A 15,689-nucleotide genomic window follows, 5' to 3' on the forward strand; every position below is an offset into this window, starting at 1 on the left:
GCCAGGGGACCTGAGGCTACCCCCCTGCCCAGCAGGGCTTGACAGGAGTGGGACTGGCTGGGTCTGGATCTAGCCCAATGAGGCAGGGGGCAGCCGGGTCTGGGTCTCACGTGATTTTGAGATGCATGTGAGTGGGCAGGGACTTGACTCTGGGTCCTGTGGAGCCCCAGACTCTTGACAGGAGGAAGGTTTTCATATACATTTGACTCATTTTCTTCCATCTCTGAGACTTCTATTATAGAGAAAGGGCAAATAGCAATATTAAATTATTTCATCTAATTAATCCCCTTTTAATGTGCACAAATTTCGTGCACTGGGTCACTAGTTAAAGATTATATTCCAGATCTCTCATTTACAAGATGTTAGAGGCAAACATATAATCAGTAGGAGTGTGGGATCTTGAGTCAAAATACCTGATTGTGAAAGCCAGCTCTGTTTCTTATAAGGTATGTCAACTCTGGATAAATATCTCATCTCTGATTTTGTTGTCTCACCCTAAAGTGAATGCCTACCTGAGATGATTGTTGTAGTGTAGGTTAAATGACATCAGAAAGAACAACAGACAGTCACACAGACATAGTTATATAGCATCTGACACACATAAGCACTCTGAAAACACCAGCTGCCAGTATTATAATTAAATTATTGATATTGTTTATGTTTCTATCTCCAGTGTTCAGAGCAATCACAACCACTAGAAAGTGTGCATGTGTGGGGAAGGGGAAGAAGGGGGACCTCCTGGAAAGAAAAACATCAGTGAGGAGACACCTCTACATTAACTCAGCCCAGACTCTGTCTTGACTCCTAATCATGCATTTGTGTGGACATCTCCACAGCATAGCTAAGGCTAAGAGAACTGGACTGAGATTTGGGAGACTATCCCCTACAGGAGAGACAGAGGTAACAATTTAACCTCAATCAATTTAAGTACCTATTCAAACAAAACAAAAAATATCAAAACTCTTTGAATGCATACTGCAGAATTCAGAGATTTCATAGCACATAATATTCACAATATCCAGGTTACAATCCAACCTTACTCAAAAAACAAAACAAAACAAAACAAAAAACAGGAAAACATTAACTAGCTAAAATAGAAAAAAAAAATCAAAACAGATTGACCCTAAAAGAACCTAACTGTTGTAATTTCAGACAAGGATTTTAAAGCAACTATTATAGCCCTAACCAGTTTGGCTCAGTGGATAGAACGTCGGCCTGTGGACTCGAGGGTCCCAGGTTCGATTCCAGTCAAGGGCATATACCTTGGTTGCTGGCACTTCCCCAGTAGGGGGTGTGCAGGAGGCAGCTGATTGATGTTTCTCTCTCATCGATGTTTCTAACTCTCTCTCCCTCTCCCTTCCTCTCTGTAAAAAAATCAATAAAATATATATATATATATTTAAAAATAATAAAGCAACTCTTACAAAATGCTTATGCATGTAAAGGAAAAATATGCCTAAAATGAATGAAAACATAAGGAATCTCAGAAAAGAAATGTTAACTATAAAAAGACACCAAATAAAAATTCTAAAATGGAAATAATATCTGAAACTCAAAAATTCATTGCATGGACATACCAGAACAGAGATGATAAAATAATGCCCCCAAATTCCCCATATTTGGTAAAAGAAATAAATGTACATAATCAAGGATTTCAGCAAATCCCAAGAAGATAAACACACAGAAAACCACACATAGAAACATCCTAGTCAAACTGCTAATAACCAAAGATGATAATCTTGAAAGCAGCAGAAGAAAACAATCATTACATACAAGGAGCAATGATTCGCATGATCTCTGACTCCTCGCCAGAAACAATGGAGGCAGAAGACCTTGGAAACACATTTTTAAAGGACTGAAAGAAAAAACTGTCAATCCACAACTTCATATCCAGTGAAAGATCCTTCCAGAATTAAGATGAAATAAAAACACTGTCAATTAAAAGAAAACAAAAACCCTAAATTGTTTTTATTTTTAAAAAATTTTTAATATGTTTTTATTGATTTTTTAGAGAGAGAGGAAGAGAGAAAGAGAAATAGAAACATTGATGAGAGAAATATCAACATTGATCGGGTGCCTCCTGCACACACCCTCCAACAGGGATAGAGCCCACACCCAGGCATGTGCCCTGACTGGGACTGAATCAGTGACCTCTTTGTGTATGGGTCGATGCTCAACTACCGAGCCACACTGGTTGGGTACTTTTTAAATTTTTTATTTATCTATTTATTTTTATTGAGGTAACACTGACTAATAACACTATATAAATTTCAAGAATTTATTTTTAGCACACCCTTTAAACACAGCCAGCCAATGTAATCTACAGAAATGCTAAAAGAAGTTCTGCAGAATGAAAAGGAATGACCATCTGGAAGTGTTATCTTCAAATGATATCAAGAGCATTGGAAATGGCAAATATGTGGGTAAATTTTTTTAAAATATTTTTCCTCTTAATTTCCTCAAAACATATATGATGCTTAAAGCAATACAAAGCAGAAATTATAACTTCATATTGTGGAATTTATAACCTTGCAGATGTACTATATAATAAAAGGTATAACACAAAGTAGGAGGGGAATAATTGGAACTATACAGTTGTCAGGTTTCAACGTTTTACATAAAGTGGCGCATTATTAACTCTAAGTAGACTGTTTCTATCTCTGCAGCTAAACTCGGAGGCCCTTTAAACCCTGGGACTGTGTCATATAAGCCTGGAACACAGCAGACACTTAATAAATACTGGTTTCTATAGAAATCAGTCTCCTGAGACTTTGATTACCAGGATTCAATTCATGAGAGTCTAGCAGCCCCTGAGAAAGCTGAGAAAATCTAGTTTCCACAAAAATGAGGTGCAGCAAGTAGCCTAAAGCTGCCTGCAGCTGCACCCACGTGAGTTATAAAGCAGCCGAGACATTAATTCATTCAGTTCTGCTTGCAAAAATGAGAGATCTTAGCTTTAGAAAAGAGAGAAGGTAGATCAAAGACTATAATATAACTGCTAAAATACAATAATGAATTCTAACATTCAATATAAAGTACATGACTTATTCAAAAATATCCAATCATCCTAATGAATATAGTAGAATTAAATTTTGGTAATTCATATTACGTACAGAAGGAGGGGCAGAGAGAGGAAAGAGATGTAAAATTCATCTGAAATAGTAAGAAATCTGAATTATGGGGATTTGTTTTATTTTAAGAAATGGAATTGCAGCTTTAATCCTCTCCAGAACAAAGAGAACCAGCCTCCGTGCTATCACTGATGGGCCCCACACTCTCAGACTGCTCAGCCCCAGCCAGCCAGGCTGCAAATCTACAGCCTGTCACCTGGCCTCCGAGGATGGACAGCTTGGGACAGCACATCCCCACGTGTGACACATGGAAGGTCCATTCAATGTCACTAAATCACACAGTGGGAAAATTATCCCTGGTTCATTCTGATTAAATCAGAGGAAGCTGCTCTTGGCACTGGTGTATGAGCACTTCCCGGACGCTGGTGAATCTCCTTCTAACACAGAGCAGGTCTCAGGTTTGCAATCTTTGCAGGCAACTGTGGTCAGTCTAGATTTTAATTGTGTTATTTTATTTTTGTCTTTTATTTTGGTGAAATTTCATGTCAAACAACTGACACAAGTCTTGTAAAATGTGTTTAAATTAAAAAATTATCTGACATAAAGAAAAACATAGGTGGTATATAAAGCAGAAATAGGAAAAGCAGGACACAAATGACTGGCTTCTGAAAAACACTGCATTCACGGAATCCAAGAAAAACATTCCCATCAATAACATCATGTTCATATGCGAATGGCAGTGCCTTTTATTCCAAGTACTGAAAATCAACTTGTTTTTTTTAATATACAAGTAGTCATTTTCTCTTGTGTGACTCACCATCCTAGCCCCTTTCAAAATGAAAAAATCCTACATGAGTCCACATTCATAGGATTATCTGTAATATTATTACTATTTACCTGGAAACAATGTACTGGATTTTTTGAACTACAAATAAAAGGGCCAGACTTTACTAAAATGGACATGCAAGAGATATTTGCGTTTGCTGGCCACCAAGTGAGTGACCAGAGCCAGCATTATCTTTAAGGCAATTTTGAAGGCATTCTGACCAGGTACCGACATTTACAACCTCTTCCCATGATGTTTTAATGTTTTCTTTTTATAAAGTCTTCAAAGACAAACTAAATCCATCAACAGCTGATGAACTAGTATAATAATACTAGAGGCCGATGCACAAAATTAGTGCACGGGTAGGGTCCCTAAGCCTGGCCATCGATCAGGGTGGATCAGGGTCCCCCGTCTCCTGGCCATCCTGCCTCCTCACCACCTCCTTCCCTAGCTCCCTCAGCACGCTGCCACCTGGTGGTCATGTTCCGCCATGTTCCGCGCCGCCCCCTGGCAGTCAGCGCATGTCATAGGGAGTGATCAAACACCTGGTCTGCCAGTCAAACTCCTGAGGGGATAATTTGCATATTAGCCTTTTATTATATAGGATAGCAAGATTTCTCAGCCTCAGCACTATTGAAGTGATCATTCTCTATGTGGGGTTGTACACTGTAGGGTGTTCACCTCACTAGATGCCAAGAGCACCCATGCTTTCCCCAAGTTATGACCATCAAAAATGTCTCCATGCCCTAGATGATTTGGCTCAGTGGATAGAGCACCGGCTCACAGACTGAAGGGTCCTGGTTCAATTCTGGCCAAGCATACGTACCTCAATTGCCGGCTCCATACCCGGCCCTGATCATGGGGCCGTGCGGGAGGCAACCAATCAATGTCTCTCTCACATTGATGTTTCTCTCTCTGTGTCTCTCTCTCTCCCTTCCACTCTCTCTAAAAATCAATGGAAAAATATCCACAGGTGAGGATTAACAACAACAAAAGTGTCTCCAGACATTGCCCTGTGTCCCTAGCTGAGAACTGCTGTTAGAGAGAAAGACACACCAAGTGTTAAAATCTAGCCCTACACAGTTGCCTGAGCAGCCCCTGGTGAGTGATGGTCCCACAGAGAGAGAGGTTTCAGGTCAGCAGGAACGACCTGACCTACCTTTGCCTCTCTAACCTCAGCTCCCACTCTTCCTTTTGCCCATCATGCCCTTTTCTCTGGTCATGAGGCTCTGTTATCTCCCAAACGATTCAGTCACTTCCTTAGCTAAGGGCTGTTGCCCTGCCTGGGGTCTCCCTCTGCCTAGAATTCTCCTCCCCAAGACATCCTCTCTGATAACTTCCTTCTCCTCTTGAGAATCTTTGCCCATTCATTCTCTCAGTGTGGTCCTCCCTGACGACCTTATTTTGAAACTGCAAGCCTCCCACCCACACTCCCCCCGCCTTACCCTGATCTACATTCTATTTTTCCAGAGAACTTATCACCTTCTAACACACAGAATGTTTACTTCCCATGTTCACTGTTTACCAGCTGGTCCACTCCCCTGCACCTTCTTGTGTTTTGTTTAAAATACAAAAGAGAAAAAAGAAACATTGAACGTGATTGCCTTTATGTGCTTTCCATACCGTGACGAACTTTTGAGCAAAAGCTGCTTTCTAAGTTTCTGTCCCATGTTAGGTTCATTGGCAAGTTTATACAGGACATCACTAACCCTTTACCAAAAATGATTAGTAATTTAAAGCCAACAGAGACCATCAGAAGGGCTTGCAAGAACTATCAGTTTGATTCACAGGGTGTGTGGCCTCTCCATCAGACCTTATGCTCAGCACCCTGTCCCCTGCCCACACCACATACCATCATGTTTCCCTGAGCCGTATGGCCCATATCCCAGCGACTCTGTTGCATCACACTCAGCAGCTATGGCTGCCACCTGCCCTCCCGGGGACAGTCCAAGTTTAGAAACCCAGCTAACCAGCTAAGAGATATACAGCTCACCTCCACTGTCCAACCAAAACCAGGTGGTCCTGAGGCAGCAGTTTTGAGCTCACACAACCAAAGATAAGACTGAATCCTCTTCAATAAGGTCCTGATCAGTTTGCAAAGAATAGAGAGTCTAGCATCCTTTGACCCTGATGTTAGGTAACTAAGGGGGAAAAAAAGCTCTTCCCTGATTAACAATCTCACCAGAAAAACAATTTCTGGAACCTACAACTCAGGGAAAACAAGGATTTACTCTCCTCTATGCTTACTAGTTACTCAAGGCTTACCTTCTAAAAATAATGAACACTGTCAGTATATTCATCATTTAAAGCAGACTTGGCATAAAATAAACTGGATGAGGATGCTCTAGTGAAAACACACAATGGGCCCAGGAGCACCTGCCTATGTGTCAGTGGTTTTCACAAAACTCTAATCTGTTTTAAAACACTAAGTACGAATTAATGTTTTAAGTACAATGCTAAGTGAATGTGTTTACAGGTTCAAAGTACAGCCGACACAATCTAGTAAAAAGAAAGAAAATAAACTGTATAGGTCATTTTGCATCAAGAAAAGGATCAAAGATCTAGTACAAAAATAGAAAGATTATAAAGAGCGAACCCACCTCAAATATACTATTTTCTGCATGGCTAACTTCATGTGACAACAGTAAACTGTAATTCAATATTCAACAGAGGACTAGTGATCAGAGATGAAAATGGCATGGTCCCCCAACTCCAAAAGCTCCCAAGGGAACACGATTGTCATACACATAACAACCCACAATTCTCCAAAGCAAGAGCCAAGGATAAAGGTGTAAATAAACTGGGGAGTTAACCAGGCCCGCCCGCTAGGAAAAGGAAGAAGGAGATGGGAGATGCTTCGCTAGAAGTGACATTTGAGTTAGGTTCGAAAAATCAAGTAGGAATCCTGATCTTGGAAAGAAAGAGGACCTGGGCCAGGGATAAAGAACATTCCAGAAGAAGGAGAGAACAGGGTGGAGGAAAGTGCACTGAGCATCCCCTTCCTTCCAGGAAGACAGAGATTTCCCATGGAGCCACCAAGCCCTGACTGAGCAGCCTCGCTAGAACTGGTTTTAAGTCAAAAGGTGAGAAAAAATAAACACAATAAAACATACCAGTGAGATACCTTTATTGGCCCAGACGTGAACAGAGGTAGAGACGGAGGCAGAATGTTACAGCGAGTCTAACCCGGCAAGCATTTTCATTAAGAATCCCTTCTCCAGGCATACCCAATATTTACGATTCTCCATTCAACATGTCACCCTGTCACTATAACTCTAGGTGAGATATGCCACCTTGGGCCAGCCCAATTATCCATTCGATCCAATATCTGTCTCTGACACGGCACTGGGGGACATTGGTTGGAAGGACATGATAGATGTGGCCCACTCTGTCCGTCTTAAAATGTTAGGGGATTAGTGGATCACCATCAAGAAGGAGGTTATTTAGTCTATTTGCCAAATTTGTAGTTAAGAACAACAAAGGAATGTATATTAATATAGAACTTACATAATTGATCATTTCTTAGAGCTTCTCATTAGCCACTCTTCAATGAACAATAAACCAGTCTCTGCACGTAAATGATTTGGGGGGAACCAGAGTAAACCATTCATTTATGTGTTATTTAAAGTGGTCTCATTGTTCTTGCTAACACGCTTATAAATACAAATGCAGATTCCTAAGTTGGGACTACTTCTAACAGAGTAGACCAACCTGACCCATCTAAAAGATAAAGAACACTCCTGATTCTTCACTGGCTTTGGGGGGAAACTGATGCCAGAACAGTGCAGGTCCTTGTTGACTTAACTAAATTTCAACAGCAAGTTGCACAGGCAAACTTTCTCCATAGAAATGCCATTCTCTAACAAGACCCAGGCTGATTTATCAGCTCTTGTATAAGCAAATCTGGCCAATGCATAACGCTTCATATTGCAAATCTTTGAGGGCCACTGATGGTTATTACCAGCACTACACAACAGCTGGCTGGAAAGACCAACTTAATTCATGAGCAGCCGTCCTTTCTACACCGTGCATACATGGAAATTCCTCTTTGATTTGTGGCTTTAATCACAGCTTCCAAAACCTATCATTATTTATGAGTCTGACTTTTATACTGACGGTCAATGGGAAACATTTACACGGGTTACCTGATAGGAAAGAACTCTGCAGTCCAGGCACATCGTGTGCTCCATTTTGATACTGCACACCTGTTTTCCTGCCGACTCACAGGCTGGGAACAGAGTTGGGGAGACTGGAGTGCTAGAGTCTACACTGTACTAATGAGTGGAACAATCTATACTAATAAAAGGGTAATATGCTAATTAGACCGGGAAACCTTCCGGGAGACCCTCTGGACATCCTTCCAGACAAAGCCATGGTGGCAGGGTCAAGGCAGAAGCAGTTAGGGGTGATCAGGCCCAGGAGGGGAGGGCAGTTGGGGTGATCAGGCTGGCGAGGGGGCAGTTGGGGGTAAGCAGGCCAGCAGTGGGGGCAGCTGGGGGCAAGCAGGCTGGTAGGGAGGGACAGTTGGGGACGAGCAGGCCGGCAGTGGGGGGCAGTTGGGGCAAACAGGCCGGCAGGGGGGCGGGCAGTTGGGAGCAAGCAGGCTGGCAGAGGGGGGCTGTTGGGGGTGATTAGGCTGACGGGGGGAGGGCAGTTGGGGATGAGCAGGCTGGCAAGGGGGGGCATTTGGGGGCAAGGAGGATGGCTGGGGGGGCAGTGGGGGCAAGCAGGCCAGCAGGCAGAGTGGTTAGGTGTGATCAGGCAGGCAGGCAGGTGAGCAGTTAGGAGCCAGTGGTCCCAGATTGTGAGAGGGATTCCAGATTGGAGAGGGTGCAGGCTGGGCTGCAGGACCAATTTCATGCACTGGTCCACTAGTATTACTTAAAAATGCAGCAACTTCTCTAGGCTGCCTCAAGACAGACTGGAAAAGAAAAAAAGGTTATAAAAGAAAACAACCTATATGTGCATGTGGGTCTCTATCTTCAGACTGTTCAATATATTTGAAACTATCAAGTAATGCTGACCAGCATGAAGTCACCTCTCTACTGGCCTCTTATCCAAACTGCCGGGAAGGTGGCCTTCGTCCTCCTGGAAAGCAGCCAGCTCCGCCCTGGATGCAGCAAGTCCCACTCCTGTCCTACACCCCACACCCCGCACTCATCTGCCTCCTTTCTGCTCTCTGCCATCTTTCCCTTTTCACTAACTCCTTCCCCACAGTTCAGTCATGCTCCCCCATGCCTTGATTTTAAAAACCAGTATTTGGGGGAGGGGGAATGAAGTATAACATTCATACAGAAAAGGGTATAAATAATGAATTTTCACAAACTAAACACATCTGAGTAACCAACATTCAGCTCAAGAAAACTGCTAGCAGCATTTTCTAAAACCCCTCGTGTTCCCTCCACCCACTTCACCTCGGGAATGACCACTCTCCTGCCTCTTTACCGACTAGATTAGCTTTGCTTGTCTTGTCCTTTGTATCCACAAAATCATGTAGTTTGTACTCTTCTCTGTCTGGTTTCTTTCACTCATCATTATGTTGTTGAAGTTCATCCACATTCTCGCCTACAGTTGTAGATCACTCGTTCTTACAACTGCGTAGTTTTCCACTGTGTAAACACAACCACAATTTATAACCCATGGTACTCATGATGGACATCTGGGTGGGTTTTAGCCTTTGACTATTAAGAATAGTGCTCCCATAACCATGTCTTTTTGAGAGCATATGTCATGTTTTGTTGGACATATAACCAGGAATGGAATTGCTGGGCCATTCAAATCCTTCTTTTCTTCTTCTTCCTTCTTCTTCCTCCTTCTTCCTCCTTCTTCCTCCTTCTTCCTCCTTCTTCCTCCTTCTTCCTCCTTCCTCCTCCTTCCTCCTCCTTCCTCCTCCTTCCTCCTCCTTCCTCCTCCCTCCTCCTCCTCCTCCTCCTCCTCCTCCTCCTCCTCCTCCTCCTTCTTCTTCTTCTTCTTCTTCTTCTTTAACATTTTCAGAGTAGATAGAAATAATGCAAATGTGTTCTGGGCTCTTCTACCCAAGAAGAAAAGCAACTGACCTCAACCCTTCCAGCCCCTCCAGCCACTGATTCTTGAAAAGCTGCACCCCCTGCCAGGCTGTCAGCTTCCAAGAGCAGTGGTAGTTTTTGTACCACTGGCTGGGTTACTTCCCAAAACAGAAATCCCAGCAAAACATCCCTGGATGCCCTACTGCCTCTCAGGTCAAGTCTAAGCCCTGTGGCTGATGAGGCATTCTTCCCTGTACGCCCCCTACCCCTCCTCCCAGTCTCATCCCACTCTTCCCTTCGGAGACACCCCTTGTTCCCCAGTGTCTGACCTTCTCACTATGACTCTACCTCTCTCTGTCTGAAATGTCCATCACCCACTCAAAAGGCACCCCCCTTCCTACTCCAGGCAGATGGAGTCACTATTCTCTTAACGCCCAACTTTTTGTCCACTCTTCTGACAGACTGGTGCTGCATTATCTCTACACAGGCACCTCTCCTCCAGGCAAGAGCATCTCTAAGGTGGAACCCAAGGCTTCTTCATACTTCTACCCTCAGTGCCCTCCGCAGGCTGGCACCTTGGAGGACATGGAGAAACATTTGTTACATGGATGACTCACTTCCCACGTGGAAAGCAACCACCTGCCCTCATCTCTTTTTTTTTCCCCCACCAGGGTTAAGACTAAGTGGTGTTTTAAAGGTCAAAACCACTTTCTCTTTCATTAGCTGGGTTTTGTTGCAGATTTTCCGTTTAAAATATCTTAATTTGTGATGTAGAAAGCCATTTAAATTCTTTTTAAACAGAGACCAGTTCAGGGAATCTCTGATCATCTGTTTGCCTCACAGGAAATGGAAAATGCAGACAACAAAAGTGAAATGCATTGCGATTTCTCAGAAGGGAAGCAAAAGTTGATTCTGCTTCCACTGCTCTGACTCTTTTGTTCCTTGCCACCCTCATCCTGCTGGGAGAAAACAGGTACATGTTTTTATCCTCAACACAGCAACAGGAAAAATGAGACGTGAAGTTTGAGCAACTGGTCAAAGGTTACTCAACAAAGCAGAGGTTGCGATAGCAAAAAGCTCAGCTCTTCAAACTAAACCTGGTAGGAAAGACAGCCTATTAGGTTGGCTCAGCTAATTGACAGACTTATGGGCTCTGATAGAATGAAATCAGCTTGATTTAAAACAGGGGTTGGCAAACTACACCCTGTGGGCCAAATCCAGCCCACGGCCTGTGTTTGTAAATAAAGTTTTATTAGCCATGCCCATTTGTTTATGTTCTGTCAGTGGGTACCTCCAGGCTGTCACATCTTCAGTGGTGACATCAGAATTTCTGGCTCAAAAAGCCTAAAATATTTACTATCTCATTCTCTACAGAAAAAAAAAAAAAATGTTTGCCCATCTTTGATTTAGAAAATAGTTTGATGTCTAGATTTTGTTCTCTTTCCCAAGATTAACATATTCAAGTTCCTGTTCCTGTTCAAACTATTTCACTTAATGGGAGGCCTTTTTTTTTTTTTAACTATCTTGACTCAGGTTTACAGGAGAAAAAAAGTTCAGTCATTTGGTTTTAGGCTCAAATTAGTTTCTCTGCTTTGGGGGCACGCAACTTGATTGTGGTCCTTAAGCAGAACATTTTCACAATTGGAACAAAGTGGGCAGCTGCAATGCAACTCTTTTTGCTCTGGAGGATGTCTTTTATTCCAGATCGAGCATACACTGCTCCTTCCAGCACTAAGATTGAAAGAGTCTATCTTTATTCCTCTGACTTAGCTAATCCTATTCTCAACAAAGGTCTGATATCATTTGTTCACACCTACTTCCAACTTCTTTCACAGATAGCTCTTAAAAACTAAACATTTGAAAAGAAATACAGTGTTCCCCTAATACTAACATATTCTATGAGTCTGTCTTTTGAAGCTGAATGCATCCAACAATAACTGCAGCCAACTTCAGAAATGCAATCCAGGTTTCCAACTCTTTGTGCAGATTTTAAAACTTTGTATTATGGAAACTTTCAAATGTATGCAAAAATAGAACAGTATAATAAACCACCATATATCCAACAATCAGCTTAAGTATCGATATTCTACTATTTTTCCCGTTATCCTTCTTCCCAACTTTTTGCTTGTTTATTGTTTGTTGCAGTATTTGAAAATAGACCTCACACATCAAATCATTTCATCCATAAATATTTGTTTCTGTTTGATAAGACCCTTCTCCTTTGAACAAAACTGTGACACCACTATTATATCCAACAAAATTAACAATAATTCTTAACATAATCTAATACCCAGTCCAAATTCAGTTCTCCCCAATTGTCTCAGTAACATCTTTTTATAACTGGTTTGTTCAACCAGGGATCCAAATTTTACCACAACCTATATTTTGTTGCTAGGTTTCTTTATATCTATAATAGGTTCCCCTCAATTTTTTTTCACCCACTACTGGCATACACTTAATTCTAACTGGCCAAGTAAATCTTACCAAGAGTAATTCCTCATCAGCCTCCACATGCTTGTGAGCACACCCAGACATTCACAAGCCCTTACGCCCCATAGGCACGGGTTCACACAGCTCCACTTTCCATATGCAGACCACCACCGGGACCAATACACCAGACCATCCACACACACTGCTCTCAAGAGAAGGAAGTTAGATTGCTTCAGCAACCTAATTCTCTAAAATTAAATCTTTTCTATGTTGCAATGGCCCGAAGACTCAGAATGATTTCAAGAAACAAGGCATCCATTCATTATGGCTTCTTTTTTAAGTTACCCAAATTTAATCAAGAATCACAAAGTAAATCAGACAAGCCTTCTAATCCGTTACTGTCACTGGTAACAACACTAATTGAACACCTAGATCATGCAGAACATTGGGTTATAAAAAGGACGATCTGTGTCCCTGCCCAAAGCCACATATGGCCAAAATGGAATGATTATTGCATCATTCAGATAAACACGCCCAAGGATGACAAGAGGTATATAACAACCCAAACCAACACCCATGCCCCTGCCATCAGGTTAACACTATTTGTGAGGTCTGTGTGATGGAATAAGATGAACAAGAGTCAGGACAGAGTCTGATGGCTAGTTCTACCATGTATGAATTGTGCCACATGGGATAAGTTACTTGAGCTCTCTGACTCTCAGTTTCATCATCACCTACCTCACTGAGTACCAGCTGTTCACACTGAATCAGAAAATCTTGTATGGAAGTCTAGCAAAAATGATTATTAAAATAATAATAATAACATCACTGAATATAATACTCATTATGCCAGGCACTGGGCTAAAATGTTTTATGTGTACTATCTCATCTAATCCTCACATCAGTCCTGAGTCATATCCCTATTCTCATGTCATTTTCCAGATGAAGAAATTGAACAGAGTATGTGATCTGCCCAAGCTGACACAGCTAAAGGAAGGAAGTGGGTCACAGGGCCTCAGGGTTCCTGCTGTCAATCATGGCAGCATAATGCCTCCCAAACACCAACACAATAAAGTGTAAAGGTGGGACCCAGGGCAGCATAAATTATTTGGGGAGTGGGGGACAGGCCCTCCTTTTACGGCTATTAAAGCAATTATATTGTTAGGTCATAAGGTACAGCACCTCACAACCCAAACTCCTGCTCAAATGGGAAGCCCCAGGAGGCTCCCAGAGTTACCCTACTCAAGGCATAGGTATGTTCAGAGGCATAATGGTAGTTTCCTTCCTAACTGGGGCAAATCTTCAGCTGTTTGCTAAAGGGTATTTAAGGCCATTTTTATTACATGTCTCTAAAACCCAATATTTGTGGAAACAGGACCAAAGTAAAATCATAATAATTTTTTCCTATATAATCTCTTACTTCCTTTTTGTATGGCTATTGTATACAAAAAAGACTGAAGGAAACTAGCCGCCACCAGGAAAGAGTGCCAATTGACTGCAGCCACCATGCTTTGAGAAGCTCACACCAGCTAAGTGGAAAAGGCAACTGGAGGACTGAGGACCTGGGCAACAGTCCCAGCAGACCTCTGGCCCACAGCCATGGCAGTGAGCCAATTTGAACCTTTTTACCTCCTCAGATTTCACCCAGTCAACTCCCTGAACTGTAAGAAATAATAAAATGCTGTTGGTTTAAGCCACTATGTTTTGGGGTGGTTTGGTAGATAACTAAACAGCCAGAAATCCACTTTTCCAGCCAGAACGAATATCACATCTGAGTAAGAGGTACCTTCACAATAGTAGCTCACTGTGGTTTATCAATAGAAATGCTACATTCCTTCCATTCAAGGATGCCCATCCACTGAAATATTCAGCTCAGTAAACCCAGTGCCTACACTATACCTCGGTCAACAGTGTTAAATAACATAAACAACCATAGTAATGACAGTAATAATGGCAGCTAATATTAACCAAGTATTATTTACTTACAAGACTTCACACTAAACCTTTTATTAATTTAACCTTCACAAAAGCCTTTTTGGATCACTAATATGACCATCTATAAAATGGGCATATTAGTGATCACCTTCTGGCCATCTGACTCCAAAGCTGTGCTCCTAACCATCGCCTTCAGTGCCCCTTTGAGTACTATTCTACTTTTTAAAAACTGCCTCCCTCTAAAAGAGATAACTTGCCTAAACTATTTAAACTATAAACACCAACTCTTATTATTAGGAAACTTGAAGGCCAACATTACCCTAATTCTAAAACCATATAAAGACACTACAAAGAAGTAGAATTACAGGCCAATATCCCTGATGAACATAGATGCTAAAATCCTCAACAAAATATTAGCAAATCTCATCCAGCAATAATATTACAAAGATCATACACCATGACCAAGTGGGATTTATTCCGGGGATGCAAGGCCACTACAGTATTCACAAATCAATAAACATGATACATCACATAAACAAAATGAAAGACAAAAATCACATGATCATATCAATAGACGCAGAGAAAGCACTTGACAAAATCTAACACCCATTTTTGATAAAAAATCTCAGCAAACTGGGAATAGAGGGAGCATATCTCAACATGATAAAGGCCATATATGACAAACCTACAGCCAACATCATACTCAATGAGTAAAAACTAAGAACAGGAACAAGACAGATATGTCTGCTTTCACCATTTTTTTTTATTAAGGTATTACATATGTATCCTTATCCCCCAATGCCCCTCCCCACCCCCATCCCCACTCATGCCCTCACCCCCCTGGTGTCTGTGTCCATTGGTTAGGCTTATATGCATGCATACAAGTCCTTTGGTTGATCTCCCCCACTTACCCCCGCCCTCCCCTACCTTCCCTCTGAGGTTTCACAGTCTGATCGATGCTTCTCTATCTCTGAATCTGTTCTTGTTCAGTTTATGTTGTCCATTATATTCCACAAATGAGTAAGATCATGTGATATTTATCTTTCTCTGACTGGCTTATTTCGCTTAGCATAATGCTCTCCAGTTCCATCCATGCTGTTGCAAATGGTAAGAATTCCTTCTTTTTAACCGCAGTGTAGTATTCCATTGCGTAGATGTACCACAGTTTTTTAATCCACTCATCTGCTGATGGGCACTTACACTTTTATTCAACATAGCACTGGAAATCCTAGTGCGACGGAGATCAGACAAAACGAAAAAATAAAAGGCATCCAAATAATAAAGTCTCATTATTTGCAGATGACATGATATTGTACATAAAAAACCCTAAAGACTCCAACTAGATTTAATAAATGGATTTGGCAATGTAGCAGGATACAAAATCAACACCCAATAATTGAATGCTTTTTTATACACCAATAA

General features: G+C 41.7%; 1 protein-coding gene across 4 annotated transcripts in view; it reads right to left on the bottom strand.

The window, feature by feature from the left end:
* LOC308256769 (serine/threonine-protein phosphatase 4 regulatory subunit 1-like) overlaps positions 1-15,689 on the bottom strand; it is an 81,980-nt gene that overhangs the window by 63,029 nt on the left and 3,262 nt on the right. Inside the window, exon 1 of one of the 4 annotated variants that reach the window (XM_080685035.1) lies at positions 12,387-12,505. The exons of the other annotated variants lie outside the window; for them this stretch is intronic. The gene's annotated coding sequence lies outside the window, so the exon portion shown is untranslated. Of the gene's footprint in view, positions 1-12,386; positions 12,506-15,689 lie in introns of those variants that run through there. 4 annotated transcript variants of the gene reach the window in all.

The sequence above is a fragment of the Plecotus auritus genome (assembly GCF_963455305.1).
Source record: "Plecotus auritus genome assembly, chromosome: 8".
Lineage (NCBI taxonomy): Eukaryota > Metazoa > Chordata > Mammalia > Chiroptera > Vespertilionidae > Plecotus > Plecotus auritus.